The sequence below is a fragment of the Grampus griseus genome (genome assembly GCF_964374135.1).
Source record: "Grampus griseus genome assembly, chromosome: 5".
NCBI lineage: Eukaryota > Metazoa > Chordata > Mammalia > Artiodactyla > Delphinidae > Grampus > Grampus griseus.
Window position 1 is genome coordinate 84913409 of NC_138998.1, and position 13221 is coordinate 84926629.

Genomic DNA, 13221 nt, shown 5'->3' on the forward strand with positions numbered 1-13221 from the left:
AAGATATTTTGTTGGAGAGAAAGAATCTGGGCTTATGATGCCAGCCTTCTAGAGAAAACAGGACTGTATTCCTGGGTCTATGGGCTATTATTGACTCAGTGTTTGCCTATGGGCTATTATTGACTCAGGAATATTCTTCCAAGGGACATGAGATGCCCTGACATCCATAATTTTTTCTTCTCATGGGAAGCATTAGGAATTAGCATGATATTATTTTTAGCTATTTTTCTAAAGCAATGTTATTAATGAGCAGCATTTATTGAATTCTTATTGTGGGCCTGCTATCATTATAAATTATTTGCATCTATTTACGTCTTAATTTTAATATTTTTTTTAAATTTTATTGAAATATAGTTGATTTACAATGTGTTAGTTTCAGGTGTACAGCAAAGTAATTCAGATATATATATATATATATATATATATTTTTACATACATATATACATATATTCTCTTTTTAAATTTCTCTTCCATTACAGGTTATTACAAGATATTGAGTATAGTTCCCTGCACTATACAGTAGGTCCTTTTTGTTTATCTAATTTATATATAGTAGTATGTATATTTTAATCCCAAACTCCTAATTTATTTATTTACTTCTTTTAATTCTCATAATGACCCTGTGAAGTAGGTACTACAATTATCTCCCCTTTATAGGTGAGGAATCTGATGATAAGTTAATAAACTTGTCCAAGATCACACAGTGATAGGTGGTAGAACCGAAATTTATACACAGACTATCTAACTCCCAAATCCATTCTTTTCACCATTACACTGTAGGTGTATAAGAGTCGGGCTACATGTTGCACCAAGGACAGAATGTGTAATATTGGCAAATTCCCTATTAAAAGGTCTTTTTGGCTTATAAACTCCGCTTGCTTGCTTTTTGTGTCTCTGAAAGAGGAAAGAGAAACCTGTTCATGGTATTCCAAATTAGACAGGAGAGTAGTTATTGGAAAGCCTCATGCTACGCAAGGCCCGCCCTCTTTTGCCTCTGCCTCAGGTGGCCAAGGAAGCCAGGCAAGGCCAGGGGCCCAGAGCCTTTGTAGAAATGAAGAAGCCTGCTTTCAGGCAGAGTGCAGAAAACCTTGTGAGTAATCACGGGGGATGACTTGGCACTGCATTGGATGGGTCATAAAAGCACGTAAAACCTTATGGTTTTCCTCCCTGAGTACCCTGAATTTCCATTTCATCATAATCCAAAGTATGATCTTGCCCAGACAGTGGAGACATTCTTAATTTTGCCTTAAAACACTGCTTCTTCAGATCTCAGCTATACCACATTTCTTCACTCAGTCAGGAAATTTCAGTTCTTCAGTATCTTTTTCTCCATCTGTTTTCCCTTCCCTCCCTTCCCCACCCCTCCTCTCCCCTCCCCTCCTCTTCTCTTCTCTTTTCTATTTCCTTCACTTGTATACTTATCTGACATCCCCACTACATTTCAAGTTTGTGAGGAGAGGTACTATGTCTTTCTCACCTTTTCCATCCCTCACTTGCCAATCTAACAGTGTCTTGTCTATCGCATTTCATGATAAATATTTGGTGAGTTAATGTATGTGTATGTATTTATTAGCTGTGGTTCCTAATTTGCTTCTTATTAAAAACACCTAGTCATTGCCTCTGGTTATCATCTGGTGTTATTTTATAACTCTGTCTGACCTGATTTCCACTCTCTAGAAAATGCAACCAAAGAGGTCTGTTGTGTAAGACTGCAAATGAGTCCTTCTCTCAATGTGACTTATCTACTGCTCAAAATATCGTACTTTCCCTTTTCCTTCTTTTTCCCCATCCTTTCTCTCTCTCTCTTTTTAATTTGGAATACTCTTCAATTTTAATTTGGTATACTCTTCAAATAGTTTTTTCACAAAGAAATAGAAACATTTGATAAAATGAATAAAATATAATTATTAATTTTAGTAAGACAAGGCTATCAATGACTTTAATAAGATACAGGCCTTTATGTGAATTTATTGGATACATTATTTTTCTTCAACCCAGTGACTTAGGCTGGATTTGATTGACTTTTATTACCGCAGAGATGTAATGTGGCCATCTTTTCCTTAGGACAGGGGTTGGGTAGGTTGGAGCTAAGTGTGGCTGGGGAGCTAGCCTTGGCTTCTGAGTCTGGTTTATTGCCAGTTGGTAGAAACTTGAGAGTTTCTAGTTCTTTTCAATTTGATTACATAGTAAGGAGAAAAATGTACAAACTAGGCAGCTGAGGAATAATTTCCCTCAAACTATGTAATAAAAAACTCAAGAAGCATTTTGACTTCATTTGGCTGTCATAAAGCAGAGAATATTAAGGGATATTTAAAGGTTTTCCATACACCAACAGGAGCCAACTGCAATTTAGATGATCCTTCCAAAAGGTATGCATTTTTCTCTATAGAGTAGGTGTGAACTAACCGGCTTCACAATACAAAATGCTAGTGCTTTGAGTGGGACTCCAGATACTGTCATTTGTTAATCAATTTTGCAACATGTCTTTACACTAAGCCAAGATATTATTTGAAACGGTCAGTAGTAAATGAATGACAGCTTTCTCCCACCACCTCTCCCTGTTTCTGACGCTCCAATACTTGTGACATTTATCCAAAGATTCTCCACTTCTCCATCTTCCAAAAATGCATTCCTGTCTTCCTTCTGTCTCCCGGCCATACATATTGCAGATGTTCATCTTTCTGGAATATAATTAGGGCTAGACAGCTTCATGGAACACTCCCATCATCCCAGACTCATTCCCACCCTACATGTGCTCAACTTTTTCATGGGTCATTGCAAAATGTTGATTCCTTTTTGGTGTTAGCTAATGAATATATTCACCTAGGGAATATGACATCTACTACTTTATCGCATAAGCTTTTTATTCTGGGAGACCTATATAGGGTGATGAGGTTTGCCATGAAAAAAATGTGATAATGGTGTGGTTTTATCTCCAATACTGTCTAGAATGCTTTGCCAATGTCTGCAAGTTTCTCTGAAGTTTTTTTTAATGTTTTCTGGGGTCTGTATTCTTCAGGCAGATTCCACATTGCTCACCTGCTCTTCCAAGACCTCCTCTTCTTCCTGGGAACATTTTCCAGCCGTCTCTCCCAGATAGGTATGGCCATGTGCTACGTTCTGGCCAACAGAATTTGGGTGAAAGGAATATGACCACTTCCATCTTCTCTAAAACCTCTGGAGTGATCCTTTAAGCCAGTGTTCTCATCTGGTGGGTGATTTTGCGTCCCCACTCCACCCGAGTAACTTTGGGTAAATATGGAGACATTTTGGCTGTCACAACTGGACACTCCTACTGGCATCTAATGGGTAGAGGCCAGGGATACTACTAAGCATCTTACAATGCACAAGATAGCAAACAAAGAATGATCCAGCCCAAAATATCAATAAAGCTGAGGTTAGGAAACCCTGCTTTAAGCTCTTACTTTGTCTTCTGCTTAGATGCAGAATCCACACCAGGATTCAGAGAACCTAAAAGTTGGCCAAGCCACCACGTAGAAGGAGACTGGGGCTCTGAACCTCTGCACAATGGTCTTCACCAAATATACAGTTGGCCTGTGTCTTGAGAAAGGAATAAAGTTTTCACTGTGTTATGTCATTTAGATTAGAGGGTTGTTTGTAAAACCATTTAAAAAACTTTGACTAATATTAGCTCAAATCTTGGGCAAATTACTTAATCTCTCCTTGTCTTAATTTCCCCAACTTTTAAATTAAAAAAGAAATAGCACCTACTTCATTGGGCTTTTGTGTGGATTGAATGAGTTTGTTTTTGAAAACACTTAATTAGTGCCTACCTAATTGATTAACAATTATATCCATAAAAATCTATTTTTTCGGTGACTCATTCCTACAAAGAACTACTCAAAGGTCTGATAATGGCTATGGTGCTGACCTTCTAAAAAAACTGCTTATGTAATGGGCTCATTCAGCATTTTAATCAAAGTGGGAGACTAAAGATAGAGATTTCTCTAGGTTGTAAGCTTCTCTAGATCGTGATGTCCAACAGAACTTTCTGCAATGATGGCAAAGTTCTATGTTCTGTACAGTGTGGTAGGCACAAGCCACATGTAGCTGTTGGACACACTGAAAAACTAAAATTTAAATTTGACTTGATTATAAGTAATTTAAATTTAAATGGCCCTTGTGTCACTTGCTACTTTATTGGACAATGCAGCTCTAGAATACAAGTTCCATGACACCAGGGAATTGTTCTGATTTGTTCGTTGTTGTATCCTCCGTGCTCAGAAATGTCCTGGGACATAGTAGCTGCTCAATTAAAATGTAGTGAATGAAGTTTAGTCCATGGGTAAGATGGTGTTTAGGGGATTCAGGTATCCACAGAATGTAATAAAAGCAAAATTCGTACATATATCTGGGATAAACTGGTAATTTTTGTCCCCCATTCTCATTGAAGTGGGTTTCTTCACTGCTGTTTTGGATTCCTAGGGTCTCTCCCAGGAGTGTCAGTATAGCTAAATAAGACTATCCACCTGGACTTTACTGCTGCCTCATGTGCAAGCTCTACCTTCCCATGGACCAGTCCTGAGTTAGGTACCACTGATCTGTTTTCTTCTCCTGCTGCACCTTGACACTTCTGAGAACGGAGAAGGCTTCTCTTAACGTTAATGCAAGAAAAACACAGAACATGGTGACAACTTCCTAGTGTGAGCCTTCCTGATCTAGCCTGAGTTGAGTCTCTAAGGTTAGCTAGCCTCACCTAACACCAATAGAAATCAAGACTATGGTCACTTGTCTACGATTGCCCGTAGAGAAGATGAAGCAGAGAAGGTGAGGAGCCTTATAACCTAGAGGCACAAGTGGTGGTCATGTAGAAATCTCACAGATCTGGGTTAATGTGAGAAAGAAATGACGGCATCAAGAGGACCTTGATATAACCATTGCACACCTAGGCTGCCTGACTCATTATGCAGAGTAGAGAACCCACATTTCCCTCTCCACGTTTGAGACCTTGCTGACTTCCCAGCTTGCTGTTGAGAAGACTGTGGAAGACTGTGGTGATGTAGGGTCCTCAAGGACAACTAGCAGTGTGTGCAGATTTCCAAATGTAGATATAGGCTATAAATACACTTCTTCAGAGACAAGTCCAACACTTCCAATCCAACCAAGGAAATCCAGTCTAGGTAGGCAGAGCTCAACTGCTGGTTCCATTAAAAAGTGGATGCAATGAGCAGAGGTCGGCCCTTGAGAAGGAAAAGTGAATTGACAAAGTTGGATCTTCTCTATATCAGGCTCTTGGTCCAATATTTCTATTCTTCTTATGCTTCCCTTACCATACTGAGCTTCAGCACCCATCCCGTGAGCCCATGTGGGTGTGTTAGCTGCACCCACCCATGACACTGATGTGAGTTATTTTTCTGCCTTGAAGATTACTCCATGACAGCAGCTTTTTTTTGTTTTTTGCAGTACGCGGGCCTCTCACTGTCGTGGCCTCTCCCGTTGCGGAGCACAGGCTCCCGACCAGGCTCAGCGGCCATGGCTCACGGGCCCAGCCGCTCCGCGGCACGTGAGATCCTCCCGGACCGGGGCACGAACCCGCGTCCCCTGCATCGACAGGCGGACCCTCAACCACTGCGCCACCAGGGAAGCCCCGATGACAGCAGCTTTTATCCCAATCTCAACCTCTTCCTCCTTGACAACTCTTCTCAAGTATTCTGAAGTCAAAATCTATATTCACCTAAGGAAGTATAGTAGGGGCAGAGAGCTTCATTTCTACCAGGGAAAACCATTCCAACTCCTGATACTGAGCCATTTAGACCCTTATTGTGTCTCTAAATCACTTAGGAAATCTAAGAAAACTACAGATGCCCAGGCTCCACTCCTAGAGACTGGGCTCTACTGATCTTATGTGCAGCCAGAGTTGAGACTGCTGATGTAGACCCTTGTTTATACGTATAAACAGACAACCTAGAATCACTCAGCTTTTGAAAAAAACAGCAGCGTGGGGGACATCAAAAACAGGTGAACCAGGGAATTTCCTGGCAGTCCAGTGGTTAGGACTCCATGCTTCCACTGCAGGGGGCATGGGTTCAATCCCCTGTCTGGGAACCAAGATCCTGCATGCTGTGCGGTGCGGCCAAGATAAAACAAAACAAAACAAAAAACAGGTGAACAAAATACTGGTGAAATACATAATTTTAGGAAAAGATAATATTTTAAAAAATATATATTCAGTATCATTTAAGAATTTTGAGAGGCCATCACATCTATGAAATAAATAAGGCTACTATAAAGAAGAGAAAAACATTTGCATATAGAATCTAGGACTCTTAAATTTTTTCTTTCCCTGGGTAAACACCCCCACTTCCTCTACCCCAGGATTTCCATTACCATTGACATTTTAGGTCAGATAATTTTGTGTATTGTAGAAATATCTTTGGCCTCTACCCACCGGATGCCAGTAGGATGGCCTTCTCCCAGCTGATGACTAAAAGTGTCTCTAGACATTGTCAAATATTGCCTGGGGGGCAAAATTGCTCCCCTGGTTGACAACCACTGCTCTGTTCCAAGAGAAGGACCATGGCGTTTAAGAGAGAGAATCCCAAAGAGAAGGCCAGTTGTTCATTTCACCAGGAAACCTTGCTTTGGATGAGCTTGCCAACCAAAATCTTTGAGAGGCTGGTTTTGTTTGCGGTAGTGCTCCCAGGTTATGTAATTTTAGCATAGACATAAATACTCTTTCTAATAGTGATAACAAGAATGGACATTTAGTGGTTGTCAGGAACTGGAAGGAAAGAGAAGGTGTTAAGTAATGCTTACTAAAAGAGCTGATGGGCTTCCCTGGTGGCGCAGTGGTTGAGAGTCTGCCTGCCGATGCAGGGGACACGGGATCGTGCCCCGGTCCGGGAAGATCCCACGTGCCGCGGAGCGGCTGGGCCCGTGAACCATGGCTGCTGAGCCTGCACATCCGGAAACTGTGCTCCGCAACGGTAGAGGCCGCAGCAGTGAGAGGCCCAAGTACCACAAAAAAAAAAAAAAAAAAAAAAAAGAGGTGAAGAAAGAATAGCTACAGAATTAGAGAGCCACAAAACAGAAGCAGAAAAACCACTAATGCAGTAACAGGAAAAGCTGAACAATGGGGTGTGAAAAAAAACCAGAGTCTTTTTCCTCTGCCATCTGTGTTGTTGTCTGTCCTTAATGCCGATGTCATAGTGAGACCTCCATAGGTCAGAGAACTCACACTGAATAAGAAATCAGCACCGAAGAAATCCTTTGAGGCATGTTGAGTTGCTGCTGTCAAAGAGCAAACTGCTTGCCTACTGTGGGCAGGAGCCCACAGAGCCTCAGAGCCATGTGAGTGCAAAGCAAATGTTGACTTTTTGTGGGTTTGAAAGCTTCCAGGAACAAATTCTTTCATCCTTTTGTTCTAGGCCACTTGCCAACAGTAGCAAGCAATTTTAGTTCTTAAGAAAAATACACCTATTTCAGGTTGACCTTTTAATCTTCAACCACGATCTACAGGACTGAAAAACATACTTCCACACGATACTTCCTCCTCCTCAAAGCTGAAGGCTTTGAAACCCAAGGCTAGTAATGTCCCCTTTGGTGGAAAATCCCTGGTAAGAAGAGGTCAGTCAGGACACAGTGCATCAAAAAGGTTGACTAGAGTAAAGGAAATTTTAGACCCAGGACTAACAGGGGATAAGTTAGCCAGCCCCGCACTACCTGTCTACACCTACCTGGGTGCAGACCATTTGTTTTATTTGCCTGAAACGCAAACCTAATGTGTTTAATTTGCAATAGGTTTTCACAGAAACAAGGAGAAAACACTCATAATGCAGATTGTACCTTCAAGTCCAAATATGTAAGGAAATAAAACATCCCAGCCAGCCCTCTCTGTTCCCATCACATCTGTGAAGGAAGAACTTGGAGGTAGAGGGAGAAGGAAATCAGGGGAAAAGAAGGTAGAAGGCAATAAATTTATAAGCATAAGTGTCTGCTTATCGAACATGATCTTTTATATCCTACCTGGGATGAGTCACAAGACAGTTGCTGGCAAAACTTGAGAGAAGCCTTTATGTTTCAGCTTTGGTGGGTTCAGCTTGCTAGAATTACTGGCATATCAAGTCCTCAGAGAAAGCAGCACACAGAATTCATGTACCCTGGACTTGGCCCTCACCTCAGTCTCAAGCCCATCTTTGTTCCTGGTTGTGACCTTCCCAGACATCTGGCTACACCTGGCTCCCATTTTTCAGCTGGGCTCTTGCTTTAAGCATTAGTCTTGACCAGTCCTATTACCACATCCAACCTCACCTATATAATACTCATTCCTCTATCTCTAGAAGTTCTCTTGTGGTGGAAGAGGCAGTGATCAAGTGTAGATGAAGCAGGGAAAAACTCATAACTTTATCATTCAACAAATATTTATTACCTACCGTGTGCCGGGAGTTAGGCCTTCAGTGGTTCATGAGGTTCATGGTTCATCAGCTGAGCTTTAAGACACTTACACTTATTGCACTTGGGTTCCACTTAATACCACATGCAGGTAACATGTACTGAGCCCTCACTCCATGCCAGGCACTGTGCAAAAACCTTCATCTTATGAAATACCCAATGCAGCCATGTAAGGATTAAATTTGTCAGTTGTGGGCTTTCCTGGTGGCGCAGTGGTTGAGAATCTGCCTGCCAATGCAGGGGACACGGGTTTGATCTCTGGTCTGGGAGGATCCCACGTGTCGTGGAGCAACTAAACCCATGAGCCACAACTGCTGAGCCTGCGCTCTAGAGCCCTTGAACCACGACTACTGAAGCCCACACACCTAGAGCCCGTGCTCTGCAACAGAAGCCAACGCAATGAGAAGCCCACACACCACAACAAAGAGTAGCCCCTGCTTGCCACAACTAGAGAAAGCCCATGTGCAGCAACGAAGACCCAATGCAACCCAAAATAAATAAATTAATTAAAAAAAATTGTCAGTTGTATTTTGTAAGTTGAAACTCAAGTAGAGGTTGAGAAACAACTCATAGAGCCAGTAATGGGTGAAGCCAGGATTTTACCCAAGCTCTAACTCTTGCCCCAGTGCTCTTAATTTCTGTGCTGCATTCTGCTGGTTTGGAGTCACAGTTCTTTGCACATTGCCACACTTAAATGTTTGTAGAATTGGATTGTTTGTTCAGGGAAGTGCTGTAGGGTTAGCTTGTGAGTGAAGAGAAGGTGCTGACATAGGTGATGAAAATATTATTAATTACACATGGCCTGAAATTCTGCTTTGGGATTTTCCGTGGGAGGTGACTAATTAGTCTTTTTTTCAGTTCTCTTTCAAAGAGTGCATGACTCTGGAGTATTGACGGAGGTTCACATTCAGGCCTGAACATCTTAATAAGAAATGGTTTTATCAGTCTTTTCTTCCCCTCTGGAGATAAACAAACACCCTAAGAGAAGGAGATTTTGATGAGTGTTTAGAATGCTTTGAGGGCCAATGAGTCTCCCAGTGCCCTTTGAACCCTAGGGCTGGATCTAGGAGTGTTATATGGGTATTTCACTTGAAATCAACTACTCTTGTGAGACTTTACCTTTGACAAGTTATTTATCTCAGATCATAGCATGCCCCCTGGCCATTACTCAGCATTTCTGGGAAACTCTCCACCCATCTGAGTTTGCAATAATCTTCTTGTTTGGCTGAATTGCAAGTCAAAACAACATCACCCTCCCTGGTCCAATTTGTTTTTCTTAGCATGGTGGAATCAGTCCCCACCGATAGCACACAGGGGATTTGGAGGACTGTGGTTATAGTTTTCCAAGGTATACTAGGGTCTATGATAGGAAACCTGCTTTCTCCCCATGTTGGGAATTCTCTACTGTCAAAGGAAAGGCACATCCCAGTAAAGCAAAGATTTGGCAATTGGTTTCAAAGACACAGCCATTTTATTGCTCAGGTCTGCAAAAATAAGCATGGTGTCTTCTGGGACAGTGCCCTTGTAATTCAGCTATTGTTTAAACTCCAAAGCCGTAGGAGTTCTGTTTGGTTTGTGGCTCAGCACCAACACAGTTGCTGTCAATCCCCAGGCAGACACAGCTCTGTCTGGTTGGCAGGACAAAGCCCATCTTCAATGGGAAAAAGGATAGTTTCATTGTTTGAGACAGTGAAGCTCCGTAAGAGAAAGAAAATGTTAATTTCAGACCTATAAGTTGCTTTCTCTCCTGAGCAGACCCAAGCATAGAAAAGGAGAGGCACCATAGTGAGAGACACCATTTGTTTCGAGACTGAGAAGCATCTGCTTTTTTCCCATCCATAAAGAAGCAGGTGGCAGAAAGAATCAGATGTGGTCCAGGTGCTAAAAGGATTAAGAATTCTCCAAGGAAATAAATGCTAAGTCCGACAATCTTGCAAATAACCTATTCAAGAAATTTTACACCTTACCAATGAATTTTCTTTTTTGAAGGTTAGCACAACAATAACTGATATTTACATAGTGTTTATTCTGTGCCAGACACTAGTCTAAGTGCTTTTTTTTAAAACATATATTAAGTCCTTAAATTCTCACAGCAGCTCTATAAAGTGGGTGCTATTTTTATTCCCATTTTAAAAATGAGGCAACTAAGACACAGAGAGGATCAGTATCTTGCCCAAGTTTTCACAGTGAGCAAGGGCAGGGTAAGGAGTTAAATTCAAGCAGTCTAGATCCAGAGGCTAAAGATACTCCAAACACTTTTGAAACAGGAGGGAAGGGAGTAGGGCACAACCTCTAAAAAAATGACATAGCCCTTGAGGGTGGACATAAACTGGCTGGAACCAACTAGGTCCAAGATGGCGGAGGATTCAACTTCCAGTAAACCTTGAGCCTCATTACACACTTATTGTAATACATTAGCATCTAAATGACATACCCACCAGCGCCAGGACAGTTCCGATGCCAACCATCAAAGGTCAAAAAGTGGGTGGTGGGGCTTCTCTGGTGGTGCAGTGGTTAAGAATCCACCTGCCAATGCAGGGGACACGGGTTCGAGCCCTGGTTCTGGAAGATCCCACATGCCGCGGAGCAACTAAGCCCGTGCGTCACAACTACTGAGCCCACGTGCCACAACTATTGAAGCCAGTGCGCCTAGAGCCTGTGCTCCGCAACAAAGAGAAGCCACCGCAATGAGAAACCCGTGCACTGCAACGAAGAGTAGCCCCCGATGGCTGCAACTAGAGAAAGCCCACGCGCAGCAACGAAGACCCAACGCAACCAAAAATAAATAAATAAAATAAATAAATTTATAAGAAAAAAAAAAGTGGGTGGTTCCTGGAAATCTCTGCCCCTTCCCCAAAATAGTTGGAATAACCCTCCCACTCGGTAGCCTATGAAATTACCCAGCCCATAAAAACTAACCACCCCATATTTCGGGGCCTCTCACCCTCTGAGATGGCCCACACTGTCTGTGGAGTGTGTTTCTCCCTTGGCTGCTCTCACTTTCCAAAATGATCTCATGCCCTGGGGCCACTCTTGGGAGGGACCTTTTGGGAGTGACCTAATTCTGTCTATGGAATGTGTACCTCTCTAAATAAATCCACTTCTTACCTATTACTTTGTCTCTCACTGAATTTTTTCTGCGCTGAGACACAAAGAACCTGAGCCTCAGTAAGTCCAGACACCAGGTGAGTGATTCTAATTAAAAGACCATGGGTGCAAGTCCCAATCTGGGTTTTGTCTGGGTTCGAGTCCCGGCCTGTGGGTCCAAGTCCCGATCTGAGGTGCATGGTTTCACTTTCACCAGAAAAAAAGGGAAAATGTAAAAGCAGGTAAAGTAGCATCAGTCATTTCTTTCCATTGATCTAGGAGGCCATGCTTTATGAATGACAAGAACTAAGCCACAATGTCCCAACCAGTGCTAATACTCTGTGGCTCTGGAATCCAGTTCTCTCTCCCTTTATCCTGACTCCTGCCTCCCTGATCTGGCAGGCTACTTCACGTACCAGCCGGTATCAGTGGGCTGATTACGTCTGAAATGATGCTGGGGAATGCGATATATGTCCATTTGTAAGAAAAGTCATCATAGAGTGGAGCCCTCAGTCGGGGTTTCTGGGTGCGTTGGATCAAGTCACTTCCCTTTCAGATCTGTTACAGCAACCCACACATGGACTCTGGTTAGACAGTATGTCATTTTCCAGAACTCAGCACATGATTGCCAAATTTCTATTCAAAGGTGACATTTTATAAAACACCAGATGTTCTTTGGTGTCTGACTAAAGTTAAGTATAAAAACAGCCATGGATTCATAAATATAGAACAATAATCTCCTCAGGAAAGTTTTCTGTCTCTGAGATCACTAATAATTAAGTTGACCAATTCAGGAGGATGATTAGTGCTGCAAAGTGAAGATAATCAGCTGTAATGGAAAGAGATGCTAACTAGCTGAGCTCATCCAGGTTAAAAAGTACATCTTTGTCATTCATTTGTTTTATTTTGTGTTTCAGTATGTGACTCTGTTTTTCCTACTGACTACTTTAATAGTCCCTGTTTTATATTCATTACTTAATATTTTACATCATACATTCATGGTGATTGCTTCCAGTTCTAGGATCTCCAAGTCTGAGAGCTTGGACAGATGTTAGGGCTACCTGGGCAATCATCTTGAATGAAAAGGCTGAGACCCAACTAGGTTAAGGGACTTCTTAAGATTGTGTAGTGAGCGAAATGGTAAGAGATGATGCCCCACTGCTCTCATGATGGCTAGAACTCAGCTTCCTCCAACCACAATTGGTGATGGAGCAGAGAGAGGAGGGCAGGAGCTATCTGACACCAGCTTTCTCCCTTCTCCCTTTCTCTCCCGCTGGTAGGTTATCCTGTTACAAACACCAGCAACCATACTGATGACTTTGGAAGTAGAAGGGTGAGACAGGGTGGTGTATGGGTCTACTCATTGTAGAGTGACTGCCTCCAGGCGCTGTCTGCCTCCTCGTGGTTTTCAGTCCTTAACTTCAGGGCATTTTTTACCCAATGCTTTTAGCCATTGGGATACCTGCACTATGTCCTCCTCAAGGACAGGAGATAGTTTGGGGGCTTACAATTATAAAACCTTCACATTCTTGGTCACAGGTAAAATAAGTTTTTCTTTTCTTTTCATCATTTTTGTTAAGAACAGCTTCTTTTTACTCAGAAGCAGTTAAGGGGTCTAAATGGCTCTAAAATTGCTTACATTCTGTAATTATTTTGTCCTAAGTCACAAGGTGTATGTGTATATTTATTTACTCATATTTATATGTCTGTTTCTGAATCTGG